This window comes from Triturus cristatus, chromosome 3_2, assembly GCF_964204655.1.
Source record: "Triturus cristatus chromosome 3_2, aTriCri1.1, whole genome shotgun sequence".
In the NCBI taxonomy this organism is placed as follows: Eukaryota; Metazoa; Chordata; class Amphibia; order Caudata; family Salamandridae; genus Triturus; species Triturus cristatus.
Window position 1 is genome coordinate 18,842,807 of NC_140584.1, and position 23,490 is coordinate 18,866,296.

Genomic DNA, 23,490 nt, shown 5'->3' on the forward strand with positions numbered 1-23,490 from the left:
GTGAGTCCCCCAGCAGGACCCGTGCGATCCTCCGCGTCCAGCACCGGATATCCTGCCAGCGTTTCCTCACCTGGGACAGGCGCCGCTTCCGACCATCCGCACTCCTCACGGCACTGACGGCGGTCAGCCAGATCTGCTCCTTGGCAGAGGCACCTACCTGTGAGGATGAACAAGTGACACTACATCAATACACCTGCAACATGTCACAGAGACACATATGAGAACAAATTAGCTGGTTACAACAAGGCATGTCATGCAGCCAACGCATTGCACCTTTGCCATAGGGACATACTCCTCTGGGGAAGGGCAAAAGCAGTACGTGCCAGTGAAAGTACACAGGTGGAATGAGGGCAAAGACACAATCAATTATAAAGGCTCACACTGTGCATCACACCCACCCCTCCTGACTCTGCGCACTGCTGGGAGTGATAGGCACCCACCCCTCCTGCCTCTGGGCACTGCTGGGAGTGATAGGCACCCACCCCTCCTGACACTGGGCACTGCTGGGAGGACTCTGCACCCACCCCTCCTGACTCTGGGCACTGCTGGGAGTGATAGGCACCCACCCCTCCTGCCTCTGGGCACTGCTGGGAGGACTCTGCACCCACCCCTCCTGTCTCTGGGCACTGCTGGGAGTGATAGGCACCCACCCCTCCTGTCTCTGGGCACTGCTGGGAGGACTCTGCACACACCCCTCCTGTCTCTGGGCACTGCTGGGAGGACTCTGCACCCACCCCTCCTGTCTCTGGGCACTGCTGGGAGTGATATGCACCCACCCCTCCTGACTCTGGGCACTGCTGGGAGTGATAGGCACCCACCCCTCCTGCCTCTGGGCACTGCTGGGAGGACTCTGCACCCACCCCTCCTGTCTCTGGGCACTGCTGGGAGTGATAGGCACCCACCCCTCCTGTCTCTGGGCACTGCTGGGAGGACTCTGCACACACCCCTCCTGTCTCTAGGCACTGCTGGGAGGACTCTGCACACACCCCTCCTGTCTCTGGGCACTGCTGGGAGGACTCTGCACACACCCCTCCTGACTCTGGGCACTGCTGGGAGGACTCTGCACCCACCCCTCCTGTCTCTGGGCACTGCTGGGAGTAATAGGCACCCACCCCTCCTGTCTCTGGGCACTGCTGGGAGGACTCTGCACCCACCCCTCCTGCCTCTGGGCACTGCTGGTAGGACTCTGCACACACCCCTCCTGACTCTGGGCACTGCTGGGAGGACTCTGCACACACCCCTCCTGACTCTGGGCACTGCTGGGAGTGATAGGCACCTACCCCTCCTGACTCTGCGCACTGCTGGGAGTGATAGGCACCCACCCCTCCTGACACTGGGCACTGCTGGGAGGACTCTGCACCCACCCCTCCTGTGTCTGGGCACTGCTGGGAGGACTCTGCACACACCCCTCCTGCCTCTGGGCACTGCTGGGAGGACTCTGCACACACCCCTCCTGACTCTGGGCACTGCTGGGAGTGATAGGCACCCACCCCTCCTGTCTCTGGGCACTACTGGGAGGACTCTGCACACACCCCTCCTGACTCTGGGCACTGCTGGGAGGACTCTGCACCCACCCCTCCTGTCTCTGGGCACTGCTGGGAGTGATAGGCACCCACCCCTCCTGACTCTGGGCACTGCTGGGAGTGATAGGCACCCACCCCTCCTCTGTCTGGGCACTGCTGGGAGACATCAGGCATTCCCCCCCCCCTCCCCCTGGAACCCCCCCTACAGTACATAGCATGTGTGTCACACCTGGACACAATGGCAGAAGTCACAGTCACAAAAAAGGGACACAGTCTGTGCTAGTAGCCTCTGCACTCACCTGATATCCTGGTCGCCCATACGGCAGGGGGTACTGTGGGAGGATCACATCCAGCAATACCAGGTTCTCCTCCAGGGTGAATGGCTGTGACCTCTCCACAGACCTTGACATGGTTCCAGGGAATCAGGAGCAGCAGCAGTGTGGTAGAATTGAAATATGTGCAGGCAAGTGATCCCTCATGGGACCTGGCTGCCTTATATCTGCCTTGCTGGCCTGTTTCATGCACAGGAGTACAGAGTGATTGGTCACTCACCTTTGCATCCTATGTTTCCTCCAATCCCTTCAAACCTAGCACAGTCAGTGGGTTCTTATTGTATTTTTTTCTTCAGCATGATGTCAACCCCACAAACACATTGCAACAAAGTAGATTCATTCCAACTGACTTCTGCTGTGCACCTTCCAGAACAAATTCAAACTTAAAACTTGGTCTCCATGACAACCAGCATGCATGTAGGCCTTAATACTTGTCCCTCATGTGTCCCCTATGTAAAAATGAGCTTCACACACAGGTACGGTGCGTTCCGGGCCCCTAGGGCACCCCAAATGCATAGCAACGGCCCGTACAGGCGTGCGTACGTTCACTATCACCATGGGTGTCCTCGCATATGCGTACTCGCAGTGGTACGGCCCGTACACATGCCTGTACGCTCACTATCACTATGGGTGTCCTCGCGTATGCGTACTCGTAGTGGTACGGCCCGTACACACGTGCGTACGTTCACTATCACCATGGGTGTCCTCGCATATGCGTACTCGCAGTGGTACGGCCCGTACACACGCCAGTACGCTCACTATCACTATGGGTGTCCTCGCGTTTGCGTACTCGTAGTGGTACGGCCCGTACACGCGTGCGTACGTTCACTATCACCATGGGTGTCCTCGCGTATGCGTACTCGCAGTGGTACGGCCCGTACACACGCCTGTACGCTCACTATCACTATGGGTGTCCTCGCGTATGCGTACTCGTAGTGGTACGGCCCGTACAAGCATGCGTACGTTCACTATCACCATGGGTGTCCTCGCGTATGCGTACTCGCAGTGGTACGCCCCGTACACGCGTGCGTACGTTCACTATCACCATGGGTGTCCTCGCGTATGCGTACTCGCAGTGGTACGGCCCGTACACGCATGCGTACGTTCACTATCACCATGGGTGTCCTCGCGTATGCGTACTCGTAGTGATAGTGAGCGTACAGGCGTGTGTACGGGCTGTACCACTGCGAGTACGCATACGCGAGGACACCCATAGTGATAGTGAACGTACGCACACGTGTACGGGCCGTACCACTGTGAGTACGCATACGCGAGGACACCCATGGTGATAGTGAACGTACGCACGCGTGTACGGGCCGTACCACTACGAGTATGCATACGCGAGGACACCCATAGTGATAGTGAGCGTACAGGCGTGTGTACGGGCCGTACCACTGCGAGTACGCATACGTGAGGACACCCATGGTGATAGTGAACGTACGCACGCGTGTACGGACCGTACCACTACGAGTACGCATACGCGAGGACACCCATAGTGATAGTGAGCGTACAGGCGTGTGTACGGGCCGTACCACTGCGAGTACGCATACGTGAGGACACCCATGGTGATAGTGAACGTACGCACACGTGTACGGGCCGTACCACTATGGGTGTTCTTGCGTATGCGTACTTACTGACCGTACACATGCCTGTACGCTCACCATCACTATGGGTACACATACGGCAGCACTCCCATAGTGATATGGGAACGTACACAGGCCCTCTTAGCAGCAGTACGGTGGTTTTCACACATCACAGTGGTGACAGGCAGCACACAGGAAGGAATAGGGCTGACATACTTGTCCATGGATGGACATCAAGGCATTGTCTGGGCAGTACTACATGTGTGGGGCACAGGTGTGACAGGCTGTGATGTGGCACATTACTCCTGAGTCGAGAAGGCACCAGATGTATGATGAGATCTGTACACATGTAATGTGTGACAGTGCAATGTGTGCCAGGCATGCCCTTGACTCCTTTGACATGTGTGCATGTCGTACTGCACACTTGTGATGAGCGTCACTGGCATGGCACGGACACCAACACACGGAAGTGTCCCCTTATGCCCGGTACAGGGGTTACCACACCTGACATGTCACTACCCACGGTGCACGATGTGACTATGTCATGTATGTGTGGGGGGTTCCCATTAGGTTGATGTTGGAGCACCCTCAAAAGCTGCAGCTGTTGCAGCAACCAACATGTGTCTGTGTGTAGATTGACATTGCACACTGTTCCGCACACCATGCCACATGTGGTATCGGATGTGAGGTGCGTATGTATGCATGGGACACGGAGTAGCGTAACAAGGACATGTCTGCATCCTCTCTATGAATGTGTGGTGAGTCATGACATGTACACCTTCATGGCAAGGTGTGTGGGCTGTCCTAGTGTAAGGTCATGTGACCTGTGGCTCTAGCGTTCCGCTACCAGTCTCTGCAATCGACATCCTACTTCTGCTGATGTGTGGATGTATGTCACTCCTGTCTTGCGTCTGGCTGTTCACTTGCACTGGGACACAGCTAATCCCATGCCATGGCATGTGGAGGTTCACAATCTCCGTGTGTAGCTGGGTCTTGGTAGGAGTGTCACCTGCCAGCCATACGTGTCCAGGGCATGTGGCACATACCTGACTCCGTATGTAGCATATGTGTATAGACAGATTAACATGTGCTCAGTACAAATTAATTGTTGTTGTGGTGCACTCACTCTTCCTTGTCACTTCCAAATCACTGCAGAGCGCCGCCTCTTCCCCGACCAATTCCGGACTTGGCTGCCATGCGGGAGAATGACTGTATCCGGTGCTACCGCTTCCCCCAACGGTTGATTCTGGATTTGACGGCGAGACTGGCACCACACCTGCAACCGCTGCACAGGTATCCTACGGCACTGACACCCAAGCTGAAGGTAATGGCAGCCCTACATTTTCTAGCCACGGGTACCTTTCAAAATACCATAGCTCATGTTGGTGGCATGTCCCAGAGCATGTTCTGCCGTGTGCTGCATGATTTCTTAGAGGCCATGTTGATTCACCTGGATGACTTCATCCATTTTCCTACCCCTGCCTCTGCAATCCCGAATACATGACTAATAAAGGTGTCCCTATGCCTCCAAGGTGCCTCTTCTCAGTCAATGCTGGTGTGTTGCCACGGTGCATCCGGCATGTCTGGCATGGTTTTCTCTGATAGTGGCTATGTGTCTATGTGTCGAGTAGCAAGATGCAAGCTGTGTGTGTGGGATTAGACTGTGTATTGTGCATGATGTCCATGACTGTGTGGGTATTGTGACATGTGCCATCCCCATGCATCCAACGTTGGCCAGGCCCCCATTATCTGCATCCACCGGACTCAAGCTTGCAGGACATGGTTCTGCCACCTGTCTACACATACCTGGGTGCCCCCCAGGACACTGGACATGATCCCTGACCTCTGTGCATGACTGTTGCTGTACTCAATATGTCTGTCGGCACGGTTGTGCGGCCACCCCCTCAGCTGGTTGGGCCCATCACGGGTGTGTATGGTGCTCCATGTCTGTCTTGCCTAATACACTGTGACCCGTGTGTCCTGTGCCAGACTCAGGCCCCAGGGTGTGGATGGTTGAAGTCAAAAGAGAACTCAGGCATGTTTAGACTTTACAAGACACATGTAAGGTAATAATGCAACCAGCAGGCATCTTCTCTTCATGGTGTGACTTTTTATTTTAGTGGGGGGGGGGGTATGACATGAGGGGCTTTCCGGGTGTTTGGAATCCAAAGTTCAGTAGGGGAGTTGGTGTCCTTGCCATTGGAAATCCTCAGAGTCCATGCCACAGTCTTTGTCAACATTGGTCAGACAGTGACCAGCAAGGCCATGTGGCAGAGAATGTCTTTTGATGCTGTGCTGCTGTTGCTCCAGTGGGCCAGGTGCCAGGCCAGGTGTCCTGGGAGATGGTGCTGTAGCGCCGACCCTCACGGTCTTTTCCGTGGACGACCCGCCCTCCTGCGGGGACCCTCAGAAGCAGGTCGTGACGATGTTTGGGATGCTCCATCGGATGTTTCTTCCTCCTCCTCCTGATCCCTCCCTGTGGGTGGTGATGTTCTACGCCTTCTGGCACAGGGAGGGTTGCCCATGTTGTCGGCCATCCGACGGAGTGTACTGTGAATTCCCGTGAACACCGTCACGAGCTCAGCCTGTCTGTCCTCCATCCTCCGTTGGTGTTGCAGTAGACAGGCATGTAGCTCCGCATGTTGCTGGGCCTGCTGGGTCTTGATCCCCTCGAGGACGGACACAACCTGGGCCATGCCCGTGGTGTCCTGCCGGTATGTGTCCAGGATGTTTCGGACATGGGAATATACCGGATCCCCAGCCAACTGGTCAGGCTGGCGCCTCCGCCGTCCTCCACTCCCACCACCCCTGCCCACTTGCACCTGGCCTGCCCTTGTGGGCACATCGGGTCTCCGGGACCCCTGAGGGGTGGCATTGGCATTGTCGCCTGCCTCCTCCTGGGTGCCCGGGACACCGTGTCCCTCCTGGCCAGCCTGGCTGCTTTGTGGTGGTGGGGCAGGGATCCTGGGTGTCTCCTGGGATGTGGCAGGAGTGGGGGTGGTGGTTGGCCCCGTTGTACCTGACGCAGGTGCTGCAGGTCGTTGGACACCAGAGGGGCCAGGTTGGTCGGGGTCGTCCACAGAGTGGTGAGAGTCGTCGCTGCCGGTGGGATCGGCCTCCCGCAGAGCCGGGTCCTGTGAGTCTTCCCCCCCAGTGTTGGGGGGTGAACCACGAGGTTGACCTGTGTGTGAGAGAGACAATGTTAATTTTGTTCCATGCAACATCCATGTTCCATTAGTTTCAAAGTTGGAACATTTCCTCTGGGAATTTGGATCTGTCTTGCATTCCACTCACAGTGCACTTGTGCATGGGTGTGTCCCTTGGGCACAGCTTTGGCGACTTTAACTATGTGTGGCACAGTCTTACTTGCTGCGTCAAGTGTGACTGCAGTCAGCAGTGGAGTGGGCAGGTGTGGTGAGCTGTGCATTGCCGCCTTCCGTGTTGCACTGTACGTGGGCACATGAAGTTGTTCCACACACTTCAATGATGCAGGTAGCTGTCGTTGTGCTCGTGCACAGGTTGTGACATGGCCCTGTGTTTTGCCATGGAGGAGAGGGGGGGTGCTGGCACTGGCCACCCTTGTCTACATGCACGCAGTCCACCTGCTGACGAGCAGACATTCCCACACACCACAAGGCTGATTTGCTCTCCCTGTGTCTCCCTCCCTCTCTGTCCCCCTCTCCCTCCCTCTCTGTCCCCCCTCTCCCTCCCTCTGTGTGTCAGCCTCCTCCCTCTGTCCGTCTCCCTGTGTCTCCCTCCCTCTCTGTCCCCCTCTCCCTCCCTCTCTGTCCCCCTCTCCCTCCCTCTGTGTGTCAGCCTCCTCCCTCTGACCGTCTCCCTGTGTCTCCCTCCCTCTCTGTCCCCCTCTCCCTCCCTCTCTGTCCCCCTCTCCCTCCCTCTGTGTGTCAGCCTCCTCCCTCTGTCCGTCTTCCTGTGTCTCCCTCCCTCTCTGTCCCCCTCTCCCTCCCTCTGTGTGTCACCCTCTGTCACCTCAGCCCAGCTTCCTGGGCACACACTGTTAGCAGATCTTTGAATGGCCCTTGACTTGTTGATGTGAGTTTGTTTCTGATCTCCAGGCACCCATCGGGTGTAGTGTCTGTGTCTGCGCTGCTGCTGTGGTGGTGTGTGCTGCCACTCTTTCACAGTGTTGGCTGTTCATTAGCTGCTGTCATGTGCAAAACAGTGCCTTCACCCCCATGTGTTAATGCAAGGCGTCCGCCATTTGCTGGTGAGTCTTTCCTGTGTGGGGACACACTGTTTGTCTGGCTGTGACCTAGGCCATATGGGCAGAGGGCATTGTTGTCTGCTTCTGAGTTGCACTATGTGATTTTTGGGGCCCACCCTCCCGCCATCCGGGTTACCGTGTCATGTGTTGGTGTCTTCTGTGGCCTGTGACTTGACATTGTCCAGCTGGGTACATGGGGCATGGTGGCGCCAGTGGCATGTGCGTGTTCATGGAGTGTGGTTGAGTCATGCGATAGCTTGGGGTGGTTGCGTGCCTGTTTGTGAGTTTGGTTGTGGATGACGTTCCCCCCATGTGAGGTGCGTTGTTTGTGTACTCACCCGGGTCTCGGAGTCCTCCTAATCCTTCGACTGCCTCCACCGGCAGTATGGCCATCACCCTCTCCTCCCAGGGATGGTAGTGTACGGGTCTGCGGGATGGCCCTCCTCCAGTGACGTTGGCCTAGTTATGTTCATCCGTCATCTTGGCTCGGACCCTCCTCCGCAGATCGTACCACCTGGCTTGGCATTCCTGCTTGTTCCTTCTGGTGTCCGCAACAGCATTCACAGCATCGACGATGGTCTGCCACATGGCTGTTTTTGCTGAAATGCTGGTCTGTCTGACCAATGTTCCAAAGAGGTGTGGCTCGACTCTGAGGATTTCATCGACAAGGACCTCCAACTCTCGGTTACTGAACTTTGGATTCTTGTTAGTGGGCATGGTGAGGGGTGTGGGTGTGGATGGTGGGGGGGGTGTGTGGATGGTTGTGGGTGTGTGGGTGTGGTTGTGCAGGTGTGTGTGTGAATGTGATGAGGGGGTGTTTGTGAAGGTGTGTGTGTGAAGGTGTGCAAGTGTAAGGTGTGGTAAAGCTTCTAGTATGGTGCTGTAGGTTGTCTGTGGGGTCTGGCAGCTGTGAGTCTGTTGCAAAGGCTCATGGTTTGTGTGTGTGGGCCCTTTTTATTGGTCCATTGGTGGGTGTGGCTGTGTTTGAACTTTGGGTGGGTGTGTTATAAGGAGTGGTGGTGTTTTGGGCCTCTGTTTGTTTTTGGCAGTTGCAGGTCAGTGAATGTGTTGTTTTAGTGGTTGTTGGACATGTTTAGTGGCTTTGTGCCATTCGAATGGTGTATTCTTGTGTTGTTTTGGTTTGTCCTGGTTGTGTACGTGCGTTTTTAGCGTGTGTACGGTGTGTACATGGGCCATTTTGTTGTACAGTGCTGTCCTTGTGTGTGGCTTGGTACGACTCGTACATGCGGTTGTGATGTTGAGGCCTGGGGTGCGCTCCGTACTTAGAATGTTGTGGTGGGGGTACGACTCTAACGTACACGGGTGTACATACACGGGGGGTACGACACGTACATGGGTGTACATTCACGGGGGGTACGACACGTACAGGGGTGTACATACACGGGGGGTATGACACGTACACGGGTGTACATACACGGGTGGGGGTACGACTCTAATGTACACAGGTGTACATACACTGGGGTATGACACGTACATGGGTGTACATACATGGGGGGTACGAGACGTACACGGGTGTACATACACGGGTGGGGGTACGACTCTAATGTACACGGGTGTACATACACGGGGGTACGACACGTACGCGAGTGTACATACACGGCGGTACGACACGTACAGGGGTGTACATACACGGGGGTACGACACATACACGGGTGTACATACACGAGGTGTACGACACGTACAGGGGTGTACATACACGGGGGTACGACACGTACACGGGTGTACATACACGGGTGGGGGTACAACTCTGATGTACACGGGTGTACATACACAGGGGTACGACACGTACACGGGTGTACAGACACGAGGGGTACGACACGTACACGGGTGTACATACACGGGTGGGGGTACGACTCTAATGTACACGGGTGTACATACAGGGGGGGGTACGACACGTACAGGGGTGTACATACATGGGGGTACGACACGTGTGTACATACACGGGGGTACGACACATACAGGGGTGTACATACACGGGGGCTACGACACGTACACGGGTGTACATACACGGGGGGTACGACACGTACAGGGGTATACATACACGGGGGTATGACACGTACACGGGTGTACATACACGGGTGTATGACACGTACAGGGGTGTACATACACGGGGGTACGACACGTACACGGGTGTACATACACGGGTGGGGGTACGACTCTAATGTACACGGGTTTACATACACGGGGGTACAACATGTACACGAGTGTACATACACGGGGGGGTACGACACGTACACGGGTGTACATACACGGGTGGGGGTACGACTCTAATGTACACGGGTGTACATACACGGGGGTACGACACGTACACGGGTGTACATACACGGGGGGTATGACACATACAGGGGTGTACATACACGGAGGGTACGACACGTACACGGGTGTACATACACGGGGGGTACGACACGTACAGGGGTGTACATACACGGGGTACGACAGGTATACGGGTGTACATACACGGGTGGGGGTACGACTCTAATGTACACGGGTGTACATACACGGGGGTACGACACGTACACAGGTGTACATACACGGGGGGTACGACACGTACACGGGTGTACATACACGGGTGGGGGTACGACTCTAATGTACACGGGTGTACATACACGGGGGTACGACACGTACACTGGGGTACATACACGGGGGTACGACACGTACAGGGGTGTACATACACGGGGGGTACGACACATACACGGGTGTACATACATGGGGGGGTACGACACGTACAGGGGTGTACATACACGGGGGTACGACACGTACATGGGTGTACATACACGGGTGGGGGTACGACTCTAATGTACACGGGTGTACATACACGGGGGGTACGACACGTACACGGGTGTACATACACGGGGGTTCGACACGTACGTACGGGGGCTGGGGGGGTCGGCGCGTACGTACGGGGGCTGGGAGGGGGTCGGCGCGTATGCGGGCACATGTCTCCATGGTTGCTATGGGTGTTCGGTGCCGACGGTGTTTTTTCCATACGGTTGTAACTTCTGACGCACGGGATGGATCGTGATTCCGCGGTCGGACTTCACTTTTCACATTTGTACGGTGATTCGTCCGAGGACGTGTCGGACACATTTTCCGACCCGAGGACGTGTGGGGAATTAATCCTAATGCGATTCGTATGGTCTTTTTCCCATGCGAATCGTAATTGGCAGTTTGTACGGCACTTGTACGATTCGTACGGTAAAAAGACCCGATACGAGTCGTACGGGGAAAATTTTTGACGGATCGTAATTGGCACCTTAGTCTCTCTCCACCGTGTCCCAGCAAGTTAAGGTACATGTTTCTCTTGGTCCTAATCTTCCTTGTCATCATCCTCCCCGCCTTCATGGTCCACATTTCCCTCACCCAAAGAGACATTGGTGCGCACACATATGTTGTGCAAAATGCAGCACACTAGTATGATTTTACATACCACAGAGAGAGTACAACAATCTCTTTCCCCCCAGAAATGTTGAGACAGCAAAAGCATGATTTTCACATACTATTTTTGAGTTTGAGTTTATTAAGCAATGAAAAGTAGTAGAAGAGAAACAGCATGTACAAAAAAATATAACACATCTCAATTACGTATAAAAAATTATAAGGAGAGAGATAAAACCAAAGTACAATCATTATCAGAAAACATACTGCGTAAAATAAAGAAATGAAAGAAGGTGGGTTGGGGGGAAGGAAGGAAAGGGGAAAAACAGGGGAAGAAGAATGTATCATAACTTTATAACAATAAAGGAAAAAATAGCATATGGAAATAGACACTGTAGGCATAAAAGACATCTAAAGAATAAATATCATACTGTGATATGAAATACAATGGAAGGGATAATAATGATAAGTTATTTGAAGAAATAAAAGACAATACAATTCATTATGGTGGTTTCCCGGACTTCATCCGAAGTGGTAACAGGAGTAAAAATAGATGAGGCAGCCCAAGATAAGTAATTAGTCAAAGGGAGCCACAAAAGGTATGGGTGTAATGTAACCAGTATCAAGTCTGTGATGAAAACATATGGCGTTCCACCATGCTCTAAAAGTGACTTTGTCTGCTTGTTTCCAGTTAGAAGTTATTAAATGCAAGGCTACTGCTAATAATAAATCTACTAATTTAAAGTTAGATTATGGTGATTGGGGCCATTGAGGTAATAGAGAGCCTAAGAAAATGGTAGAAAGGGAGATGGGTACATCAGTTTTAAAAATTGTATTAATTGGAGACCAAACTAAATGCCAAAAGTGAGAAATAGTGGGATAATCAAAAAGCATGTGTTTTAAGTCAGCATGAGTGCAGGGGCAAGATCAGCATGTAGATGGAGAATTCGGAGAGAAGGAAGATAGTTTAGCGGGGGTAAATAAAAGGCGTTGGTAAACAAAATAAAGGGTTTGAGAAGTATTAGCAGCTCTAGAAGTTTTATGAATTTTGAACCATAATTTATCCCAAATGAGGGTCGACCAGCACTCTGATAAGTCCTATTCCCACGCTAATTCAGCCACTGTTTTGCCCCTGTCTGAGAAGAGAAATAAATGTTTATATAAAGAGGAAGCTGAAGGAGAAGAAATTAATAAGGGAAAAAGAGTGGAACATCTCAAGGGTGGTTTAGGAACAAATGATAAAGAAAGAAGATATTGGGTAAGAGAAGGAAGTAAAAGATTATATTGTGATATAAAAGACGATGGTAATGAAAATGTTGTTTGAAGGTCGGATAGGATAAAGGAACGTCATCGATTAATAGTTGTGAAATACAAAACAACCCTTTGAGCCTCCAAGATTTCCAGTAAATGGTGCGATTCTTTATACATAATAGGTTATTGTGCCAAATGGGTTGTTGATCTAAAGAGGAGGGCGAATCATAAGAATAGGGAAAAAGAGGGATGAGAATTTTGCGTGTATGGGAAATAACGGGAGGTTGAAAAGAGGATCTATTATTAGTAAAGTCGAGAGATTCTTTAAAATCAAAAGGGGGCCCAAAAAACTTTTCTACAGAAATCTATATGGGGGATGAATACAATGTTCAAGGGAAAGCCAACGGGATGACTGTTTTAAAGAGAATGCATAATGATTGGATTTGAAATCAGGAAATTTAAGACCACCGGAAGATTTGGCTGCCTTCAAGGAAGACAAGGCTATCCGAGGGGATTTACCCTTCCAGAGAAATTTTGTTAATAGGGAGGCAATTTTCTTAAAATTAAATCCAGGAATGTGTACAGGGATCATTGAAAGAATATACATAATCAAAGAAGAAAGCATCATCTTGCTGGAGTCTAATCATCCCCACCAAGAGAGAAAAAGCGGGTGCCAAGGTTCAATAGTGTCAGAAAGAATTTTGAGGATATGGTCAAAATTTAGTTTCAATGTTTCGGAAATATTTGAGGAGAACCATAGGCCTAGATATTTTATTTTTGAAGGTTGCCAAGAGAAACCGGTATGAATAAAATCATGTTTAAGGCATGTCATATTGAGAGGTAAGGCGATAACCAGATAGTTGAGAAAAAATATCAACCTGATTGAGAAAGGAGGGAATAGACGTGGCAGGGTTAGAGCAATATAAAAGAATATCATCTGCATATACAGACATTTTAACATGGGAAGTATCAAGTTGAAAACCAGTAATCTGATTATCTTGTCTGATCTTGGTTAGAAAAGGCTCTAATGATACTATAAATAATAGAGGTGATATCGGACAACCTTGTCGAACTCCTCTGAAAAGAGGAAAATAGTCCGAGGTCTTGCAGTTAACAAAAATAGATGCTCTGGGGCCTGAGTATAGTAAGAAAATAACATTAATTAATTTTGGAGGAAACCTTCTCCATTTTAAAGCCTGGAACATGAAATCCCATCCAATCCTGTCAAAAGCTTTTTCTGCGTCTAAAGCTATAGGGTAGTGAAGAGAAGAAGCTTTGCTAAAGATGTTGAAAAAGACTCTGGAATTATCGGATGATAATCGACCTTTTACAAAGCCCGACTGTTCAGGGCCAATAAGATTAGGTAACATAGGATCAATACGGAGAGTGAGAATTTTTGCAAATATCTTATAATCAAGGTTAACTAAGGAAATTGGGCGGTCTTCCGGCGATCCGCAGTTACTTTGGTGTAGTCCTGAGCAAAGAAAAGATTAGATCCATTCCAAGAGATTTTCCCTTTTTGTTTGGCAGCATGGAGGACTTTAAGCAAATCAGTGTATTCTAAAAAATACAAGATAACTCCTCTAGGCTTCGTTGAAGAGGATGAAGAAGAGGAAGAACGAGGGCTCTGCCCTAAGCGATGAGCTTGTTGAATATTCAATGGAGGGGTCTCAGGAAAACCAAGAGGGGTTGGCAGGAAGGACTGAAAAAAGGATAGTGGATTAGAACCTTCGAGGCCTTCAGCAAGACCATAAATGCGTAGGTTATTACGCCTGTGGCGATTTTCCAAATTTTCAACCTGCTGTCTAAGCTGCTGTATCTCTCTGTGCATACATGCATGGAACCTGATCGGTGACTTCTTGAACTGAATCAACTCGTTTCCCAAGGTCCTCAACTTTCTCTGGAGACAGGAGTTAGTTTCTTCCATGTAAGGCTCGAGGGAACAAATTTCTTCAAGTAGAAGTTCCATGGAAATTGAGGAGGAAGAAATAGTAGGAGAAGGTGGGTTCATCTTTGCACATTTGCCTGACAAATAGAGGGATGCAGAGGGTATTTTAGAACTTGGCTTGGAGCATGAACAAGGCGTATTAGGAGTCGAGCCCCTTGGTCCTGTGGTACTGTAAATTTCGGAACCATGTTGGTAGCATGGTGCTACCATGCCGATTTTGGTATCAGCGAACCGCAAATGACTAATGCGGTATGTATGAGTGTTTTCGTCATGTTTCACCGATGAATTCACCGTGTATACGATACTACATATTGAACCCTCGGGTTCCATTTTAGAACGGTAACCATTTTGTGGTTGCCCTCACATAGGCTGCGCACTAAGGCCATACCTAGGCCTAAAGGACACGCAATCTTTCTGTGACTTCTTTGTGACCTGTGCAAACTGACTCCGCTACCCGAGGTCAGTCCTGTCCGGCCGGTTTCTTTTACTGCGGCCAAATGGGATTAGCATCAGGGCCCGACACATCATAAAGTCATGCATCCCACACGAACCCTGACTAATCTCTTTCACATCTGACTCTGTTTCCTACTTTATGGCTTGTTTTACGAGGAGGAGGTGCCCGTTTTATTGGGGTCTGCTGATATCTGATGAGGGTTCTGAGCCTCGCCGGGTAAATAATTATGGGCTGACCGAGCTGAAATGTGGGACTATCATCATGACTTTGCTCTTTCTTTGAAGCGAAAATATGTGCATGACCACTTGTAAAATAGGGGCGGTGTTGCCCAGAGCGTAATATTCTGTATATAAGAAAAGACTGGTTTTTGGTTCAGGGGCAGTCTCCTGAGAACATACACCATGCTGTACTTCTCGGATACCTGTGATTGGTCTGCAGCCAATAAATACGATCTTTGACTTCACCTAAAAGACTCTGTGTTTCTGTAGTCTGAAACAGGAAGAACTCGAAGTCTTCGGGTGTGTTCCCTGGCACCGCTGGGTTGGTTCCGAAAAACCCAGTACTTCAGTTGGCGCCCAACGTGGGGCGATTTCAGCAGTACCGGTCCAAGCCAGAGGTTCGTGAGGAGCTTCGTGTGAAAATTCTGGAGGAAGGCTGCCACTTCATCGACCCCTGCATGTCGACGTGGTCCGAAAGTCTTTACTGCGAGGTTGTCCGCGTCCCGACGGCTACGAAGGACTGCTGCCCTGACTATCGCCCTGTTTTGGACCCTTGATGATTTGGTAGAGCGAAACGATTTAACGAGTCTTCTGGTGACGTCATCGATACCTCAGTTAAGTATAAGTGGAGCGTCTCCCAGTCCTTAGTTTGGTTCTTAGTTTGGTATCCCTTTGGGATCGCTTTGATTTGGAACTTGCAAGTGCCAAAGCCGAAGGACTCATGTATTCACGAGACTATCGTATTCGATAATCCTTTGAAGTTTGAAACTAGACTAGTGAGCGAAGATGCCTGGTTCTAGTATATTTGGAAATTTGTTTTGTCTGGGTTGTAATAAGGACTCCCGATTAGAGGATTCGTGTCCGGTTCCTCCAGTTGGAACTCCAACTTATGAGCTTTATGTGAAACATGGCGTGGGCCCTATTACGTACAATGAAGTATGGATCCGATACACCAGGAAAGATGGTGATTTAAAATGGCCCCAATACGGTAGTTTCGACACAGATTCTGGATAATCTAGAGGTTAAATTATTTAAAAAGAAAGCCCGGCCGGCGATGTTTGATTCTTTCCGCCTATGGAGAAAGGAAGCCAAACAGAAAGAAATCAAATTAGCAAAGAAAAATAAAAGAGAGAAAGGTATGTCGATAATGCAAGCAGCTTTGCAGTTTAAAGATAATGAAGAAGAACAAATGAATGAGCAGTTGCGAAGGCAACGTAAACTAGTGATTGATAAATGTTACCCAGTTTTGCCGCCCCTTCAGCAAGATGCGTCAAAAGAAAAGGAGCAAGATCCCCTAATGTCACATTTGCTGAGTTCGCCACCCCCGTATGCGCAGAGTGCTACAGCGCCTCCGCAACCTTTAAATGTACAGCCTCCAGTTAATTTGCCGCAAGCCTTCCCGCAGCCGCCAGCTCCTCCTCAGCCGGCTCCTATCCCTACAGGACAGCCCTCTCACGGGCCGCCGATTTCGCTACCAATCTCTTCTGCGCTTCCTGCGACTTTACCTAGTACATCAGCTGCCTCTCTCGGCGCTCTTCCTGATACGACCCCTGTACCTGTATCTGCACCCGTTTTTCTCCCCTCTGTCTTTCCCCCTGTTCTTGCCTCAACTTCACCTTCTACACGACAACGAATAGCTAGTGCGGTCACTAGTTTTATATCGCCTCTCTTCGGGTCATCTAGTACGACCCCTGGTTCACAACGTAAGCAGTTGCATAGTCAGCTGCCTGGTTCTGAAGAGAAAGAAGTATTAGACCGCATGGCACATAAATGGATTGTTTATCCTTCAAGATATGATGTAAGGTCTGTTGTAAATGTTTTTCATCAATGGGAAGCACCAAAACAGAGATAAGTTTTCGAGAAAATGTGTGAATTCCTCTGTGAGGAATTGGAAGATCATGGTTTAGACTCAAGCCCGCAGGAGTTGTGTCATGTACGGTTTGATTTTGAAAAAGGTATATTTGTGGGTCCCGATGTTGAGAAAGCAGTTGCAACATTGTTGTCTTTTAGGATTGAGGATCCTTCCCAGTCATTGTTTGAACGTGGCTCCCCTGCTAAAAAGGTTAAACAATACCCGATGAGAGAAGTCCCTCCGGTATGGAAGGACGCCGTTGCGGCTGATGCCGCTCACGGTATTGCTGCTATGCCAGCTCATTTTCAGCGTGTTTGGGTACATGTTCCTTGGAAGCAATCTGAAGTTTTAGCCCTTAAGCAGACCTTGCCTGACCCCCGTAAAAACCCTGCAGGATATTATAAGGAGTTATCACAGACCGCAGAATCGTGTGTCATGAATCTAGCTGACATAGATATGTTGTTCGGGAATGTTGTTCCGCAGCCTTTATGGGGATCGATTCGTAATGCAGATCATGCCGCAGAACTAGGTGACACATGGGCTAATATTATTGCTGCAGACACTAGACAAGTTGGTGGTGCGAAACCTGAGCCCTTAGTAGCACAACTCCCTGCTAGAATTATTACCTACATGAAAACTTAAATGCCCGCGATGCGTGTGAATTGGGATAAATTATCCGCATGCAAGCAGAAGAAAGATGAGTCAGTGTCTGATTTCTTCACCAGGTTTGAAGAAACATTTATCGACCACAGTGGTCAAGACATGAGTAAGGAAGGTGGTCAACGGTTATTTGTTGATAAATTCGTGCATAATTTGCTTCCCGAGTTGTGTAAGAAATTAAAAGATTCAGAGAGTTCTTGGGCTGTTTCCTCTTCAACGCAAATACTGGCTACTGCACAGTATTACGAAAATAGGGATAAAGATGAGAACAACAGAGCAGACAAGAAAACAAAAGAATTAAAGACGAAGGTTCTGTTACAGCAGGCCTACCCACCACGCGGTAGTCAGAGTAACTATCAGAAACCTCAACAGTTTCAGAGAAACATGCAAAGGTTCGAATATTCCCAACCGCGTGTTCCTGTAGGTCCCAATCAATGTTCGTATTGTAAAGAAGAAGGTCATTTTAAGTATAGTTGTCCTATGTTGTTGCAGCGTACGAATAATGCTTATGGCACAAGAGGTAGAGGTGGTCAGCAAGCTCCTAGAGGTAGAGGGCGTGGAAATGTTCCCCAGAACGCGCGTCCTCTTCCGCCTCAAAATACGATGAATAGTTTTGATCGTTACAACAAACAAATGATGGACGGAATGCTGACAATGCAGACATTCTCCCCCAGTCAAGAGATCTGGGTTAAATCCATCGTTCTTTTGCCCACTACACCACCCCAGTTTAGACATGGCCATATGCAAATCAGTCTTGACCCTGTGCCTTATGGGAACAGTCCAGCCCGACCTGCCAAGCCATGTCTTCCCTGGACCGGAATCAAGCATCCTAGGACCGGTTTCTGGCTATCAGCCGTCATCAGCCAGGATAGCTTGACTCCAGTGGCGTAGTGAGCACGGGTCCCACGTCTGGGAATACCCATCCCACTTAGGGCGAAAAGCGTTACAACAAACAAATGATGGACGGAATGCTGACAATGCAGACATTCTCCCCCAGTCAAGAGATCTGGGTTAAATCCATCGTTCTTTTGCCCACTACACCACCCCAGTTTAGACATGGCCATATGCAAATCCGTCTTGACCCTGTGCCTCATGGGAACAGTCCAGCCCGAACTGCCAAGCCATGTCTTCCCTGGACCGGAATCAAGCATCCTAGGACCGGTTTCTGGCTATCAGCCGTCATCAGCCAGGATAGCTTGACTCCAGTGGCGTAGTGAGCACGGGTCCCACGTCTGGGAATACCCATCCCACTTAGGGCGAAAAGCGTTACAACAAACAAATGATGGACGGAATGCTGACAATGCAGACATTCTCCCCCAGTCAAGAGATCTGGGTTAAATCCATCGTTCTTTTGCCCACTACACCACCCCAGTTTAGACATGGCCATATGCAAATCAGTCTTGACCCTGTGCCTCATGGGAACAGTCCAGCCCGAACTGCCAAGCCATGTCTTCCCTGGACCGGAATCAAGCATCCTAGGACCGGTTTCTGGCTATCAGCCGTCATCAGCCAGGATAGCTTGACTCCAGTGGCGTAGTGAGCACGGGTCCCACGTCTGGGAATACCCATCCCACTTAGGGCTAAAAGCGTTACAACAAACAAATAATGGACGGAATGCTGACAATGCAGACATTCTCCCCCAGTCAAGAGATCTGGGTTAAATCCATCGTTCTTTTGCCCACTACACCACCCCAGTTTAGACATGGCCATATGCAAATCAGTCTTGACCCTGTGCCTCATGGGAACAGTCCAGCCCGAACTGCCAAGCCATGTCTTCCCTGGACCGGAATCAAACATCCTAGGACCGGTTTCTGGCTATCAGCCGTCATCAGCCAGGATAGCTTGACTCCAGTGGCGTAGTGAGCACGGGTCCCACGTCTGGGAATACTCATCCCACTTAGGGCGAAAAGCGTTACAACAAACAAATGATGGACGGAATGCTGACAATGCAGACATTCTCCCCCAGTCAAGAGATCTGGGTTAAATCCATCGTTCTTTTGCCCACTACACCACCCCAGTTTAGACATGGCCATATGCAAATCAGTCTTGACCCTGTGCCTCATGGGAACAGTCCAGCCCGAACTGCCAAGCCATGTCTTCCCTGGACCGGAATCAAGCATCCTAGGACCGGTTTCTGGCTATCAGCCGTCATCAGCCAGGATAGCTTGACTCCAGTGGCGTAGTGAGCACGGGTCCCACGTCTGGGAATACCCATCCCACTTAGGGCGAAAAGCGTTACAACAAACAAATGATGGACGGAATGCTGACAATGCAGACATTCTCCCCCAGTCAAGAGATCTGGGTTAAATCCATCGTTCTTTTGCCCACTACACCACCCCAGTTTAGACATGGCCATATGCAAATCAGTCTTGACCCTGTGCCTTATGGGAACAGTCCAGCCCGAACTGCCAAGCCATGTCTTCCCTGGACCGGAATCAAGCATCCTAGGACCGGTTTCTGGCTATCAGCCGTCATCAGCCAGGATAGCTTGACTCCAGTGGCGTAGTGAGCACGGGTCCCACGTCTGGGAATACCCATCCCACTTAGGGCGAAAAGCGTTACAACAAACAAATGATGGACGGAATGCTGACAATGCAGACATTCTCCCCCAGTCAAGAGATCTGGGTTAAATCCATCGTTCTTTTGCCCACTACACCACCCCAGTTTAGACATGGCCATATGCAAATCAGTCTTGACCCTGTGCCTCATGGGAACAGTCCAGCCCGAACTGCCAAGCCATGTCTTCCCTGGACCGGAATCAAGCATCCTAGGACCGGTTTCTGGCTATCAGCCGTCATCAGCCAGGATAGCTTGACTCCAGTGGCGTAGTGAGCACGGGTCCCACGTCTGGGAATACCCATCCCACTTAGGGCGAAAAGCGTTACAACAAACAAATGATGGACGGAATGCTGACAATGCAGACATTCTCCCCCAGTCAAGAGATCTGGGTTAGTTTTGATCAGCAAGCCAATGCAACTGGTAGGACGGCTCAGTACTATAATAACGACTATTATGCAGAAGATGAAAATGCGGAAGGTAATGATTACTAGGACAGCCATAGACAAAGAGAAGGAGTTGTTTCAGTGCCAGTGGATCAGAGTGGACCGTATGTCAAGGTGACTACAGCGGGTGTGTCAGAGCCTTTTCTATTGGATACTGGTGCTGCAAAGAGTTCTATTATGCACTCAAAACTCCCTGGCGCGCCTTTGTCTGGCGAAATGAATGTTTCAGTAGGTTTTTCTGGCGCCCCGGTTAGGAACCCGATCTCTAGTCCTATGCCCCTTTCTGTTGGACCTTGTGAGCTGAAAGCACCCCTTATCCTAACGACAGGTTGTGGTGAAAACCTGTTAGGATTGGATTTGTTAAAGAGGTTACATGCGACATTATATTGTTCTCCCTCAGGAGTACAACTTACACTGGGTAGGGAAGTGATTTCTCCAATGTATTTGTCGAAGAATAAACTGCCAGCTGAATTGTCGTCTCTTCCAGATGTCCTTTGGGCTACTGGTCCTAATGATGTGGGCCTCTTGGAAATACCGCCATATGTGGTCACTTTGAAAGCCAATGTTAAATTGCCACGCATTCCCCAGTACAAGATCTCTAATGAAGGTGCATGATACTCTGCCTCAGGTCTCTGAAGCTCCAGGACGCCCTATCAATCCTGGATCATGGGTGCTGGTCAAAAACTTTCAACGGAAAAACATGATGAGCCCCGTTGGACCGGCCCGCATCTCGTCCTTCTCTCGACGAGATCAGCTGTTCGAGTGAAAGGGAAAAAGAACTGGATTCACGGCGTTCATTGCAAGAGGGTCCCTTTGCCTTTGCCTTACAACCAGTGGGTCCAGGAAGAGATCGCTGACTCAGAGACTGAGACTGTGCCTCGTTTTCTGCCGTTTAGCGATGCACGAGTAAAAGGAACGCTTTCTGAGAAGGAAAGCGATGACATTTTGCAAGAAGCTGTGCCACCGTCAATTCGATTGGACACTACAGAACCTGAACTTTTGTTTCAAGACCAAACAGTACCTGGGAAAAGCCATTACAATTTGAGGTCAAAGACTATGGACAAATAAAAAATTCCCTTCCCTTGCTATTTTTTTAATATTACACCTCTCCCATCTGAAGGACTTTTTGATTTTTGTTTTTCGAACCACCATCCGGGTTCAGCTGTAGGGTCGTGGTGCCAAGACTTTGGGGTACAAGCCGTAGACGTTAGGTCAACGGTCTGGTTGGTCCAGGGCGTTCCCTGGACTGACAGGTGTTCTCCTTAGCAGAAGACACTCATCCGCCGCGAGCAGCACTATTAGAGGATGGAGTTTTTCGAGATGGAGAGACCCGCTGAGGAAATAAATTTTAAGAGCAGAATATTTAAAGTAATGAATAGCAAACGTTTTGTAATATTATGTCTGTTTGTACTATTTAGCATGATGATGTTTTCTATAGGTTATGTATTATTGTCTTTTCAAGTGCTGTTTGCACCCACTATACAGCCCATACCTCCTCCTACTATTCCCTCACACTCTTTCCACCCTCTGCCTGAACACAAACAAGCTAGACGTTCTGAGTTTGTAAACAATTCGTTTATTCAACTCCTGCACCAGCACCAACTAGTTATGAACACAACAAATTGCTGGGTGTGTGGTTTGATGCCGCATACCATTGATAAGGGTATCCCGTATCTAGTGCTGCCGTTTAGCTATAATGGGTTATCATGGGCATTCCAGACTATGTTTCTTTTTGCACTTGAGACCTATTCCCCGCGACCACCGCGTTCCAATAGACCCAGCATGAACAATAAAGCCTTGATGAGAGGAGTTGCTGATATGAGTAGAGATATCGATGCATATTCATCTATTCCCAAGGATGAGTTGCGAGCTTATGTGGGTTGGAACGCGACGGGGTATAGCATTAGTCTGGGCGAGAAACAGCGTAAAAGTTCATCTCCGATTTGGGTCGTACCCCACATAGGTCGGTTCTGTTTACAAGGCAATGGTCAGAATCCGAGAGCTCAATTAGGGAAGAGTGACTGTGCTGAAACGTACATTTTTCCATCACAGTTTTCCCCTGCGTTTTTGGCTGCCAAGGGTACATACTTTGTTTGTAATGACCGAGCATACACATGGTTGCCCCCTGATTTCTTGGGCACGTGTTATGTTGCAAATTTGCTACCGCCGACATTTACTGCCGCCTCTGATTATCCCAAGACCAGAGTTGTGAGAGGCGTTGCTAGTAAGGAGGATACTGCTGGTCAGGAAGTGGGAGACTTCTTCATGGGTTTCCTGCCGTTTTGGGGACCAATGGTCAATAGCAGGAACCTGAGACAACTGACTCGTGTAGTTGAATCCACTGTTAATGTAACGGCTGGTGCCCTTGGTAACTTGACAGCTGAGCTCCAAGCGGATCGCCTCATGACGTTGCAGAACCGTATGGTTCTAGATGTCATAATTGCAGACCGTGGTGGGGTATGTAAGGTTATCCAATCAAGCTGCTGTATTTTCATACCAGATAACGCTCCGGCAGTCTATCAGGCCATTTCCAAACTGCATAAGATTTCCGAATCCATTCATGTGGATAAAGGAGACTGGTCGATGATGGGGTGGTTCTGGGGACTGATATCAGCTTGGGGATGGAAGATTCTAATAGTCATTGGGACGATCTTAGCCATTCTTTTCCTGTTCTGTCTATGTATACAGTGTGCTCCTGTAATGTGTAGCCTCTGTGTTACATCATGTGTAAGGAAACCTGTATCAAGGGACGAGCTAAGCAATAGGATGATGCTACAGCAACATCTTCATGACTTTATGAATATAGACCTGGACTCAGATTAGTATGAGTATAGTTATTGCCTATGTAAGGGCAAAAGGAGGGTCTGTGGTACTGTAAATTTCGGAACCATGTTGGTAGCATGGTCCTACCATGCCGATTTTGGTATCAGCGAACCGCAAATGACTAATGCGGTATGTATGAGTGTTTTCGTCATGTTTCACCGATGAATTCACCGTGTATACGATACTACATATTGAACCCTCGGGTTCCATTTTAGAACGGTAA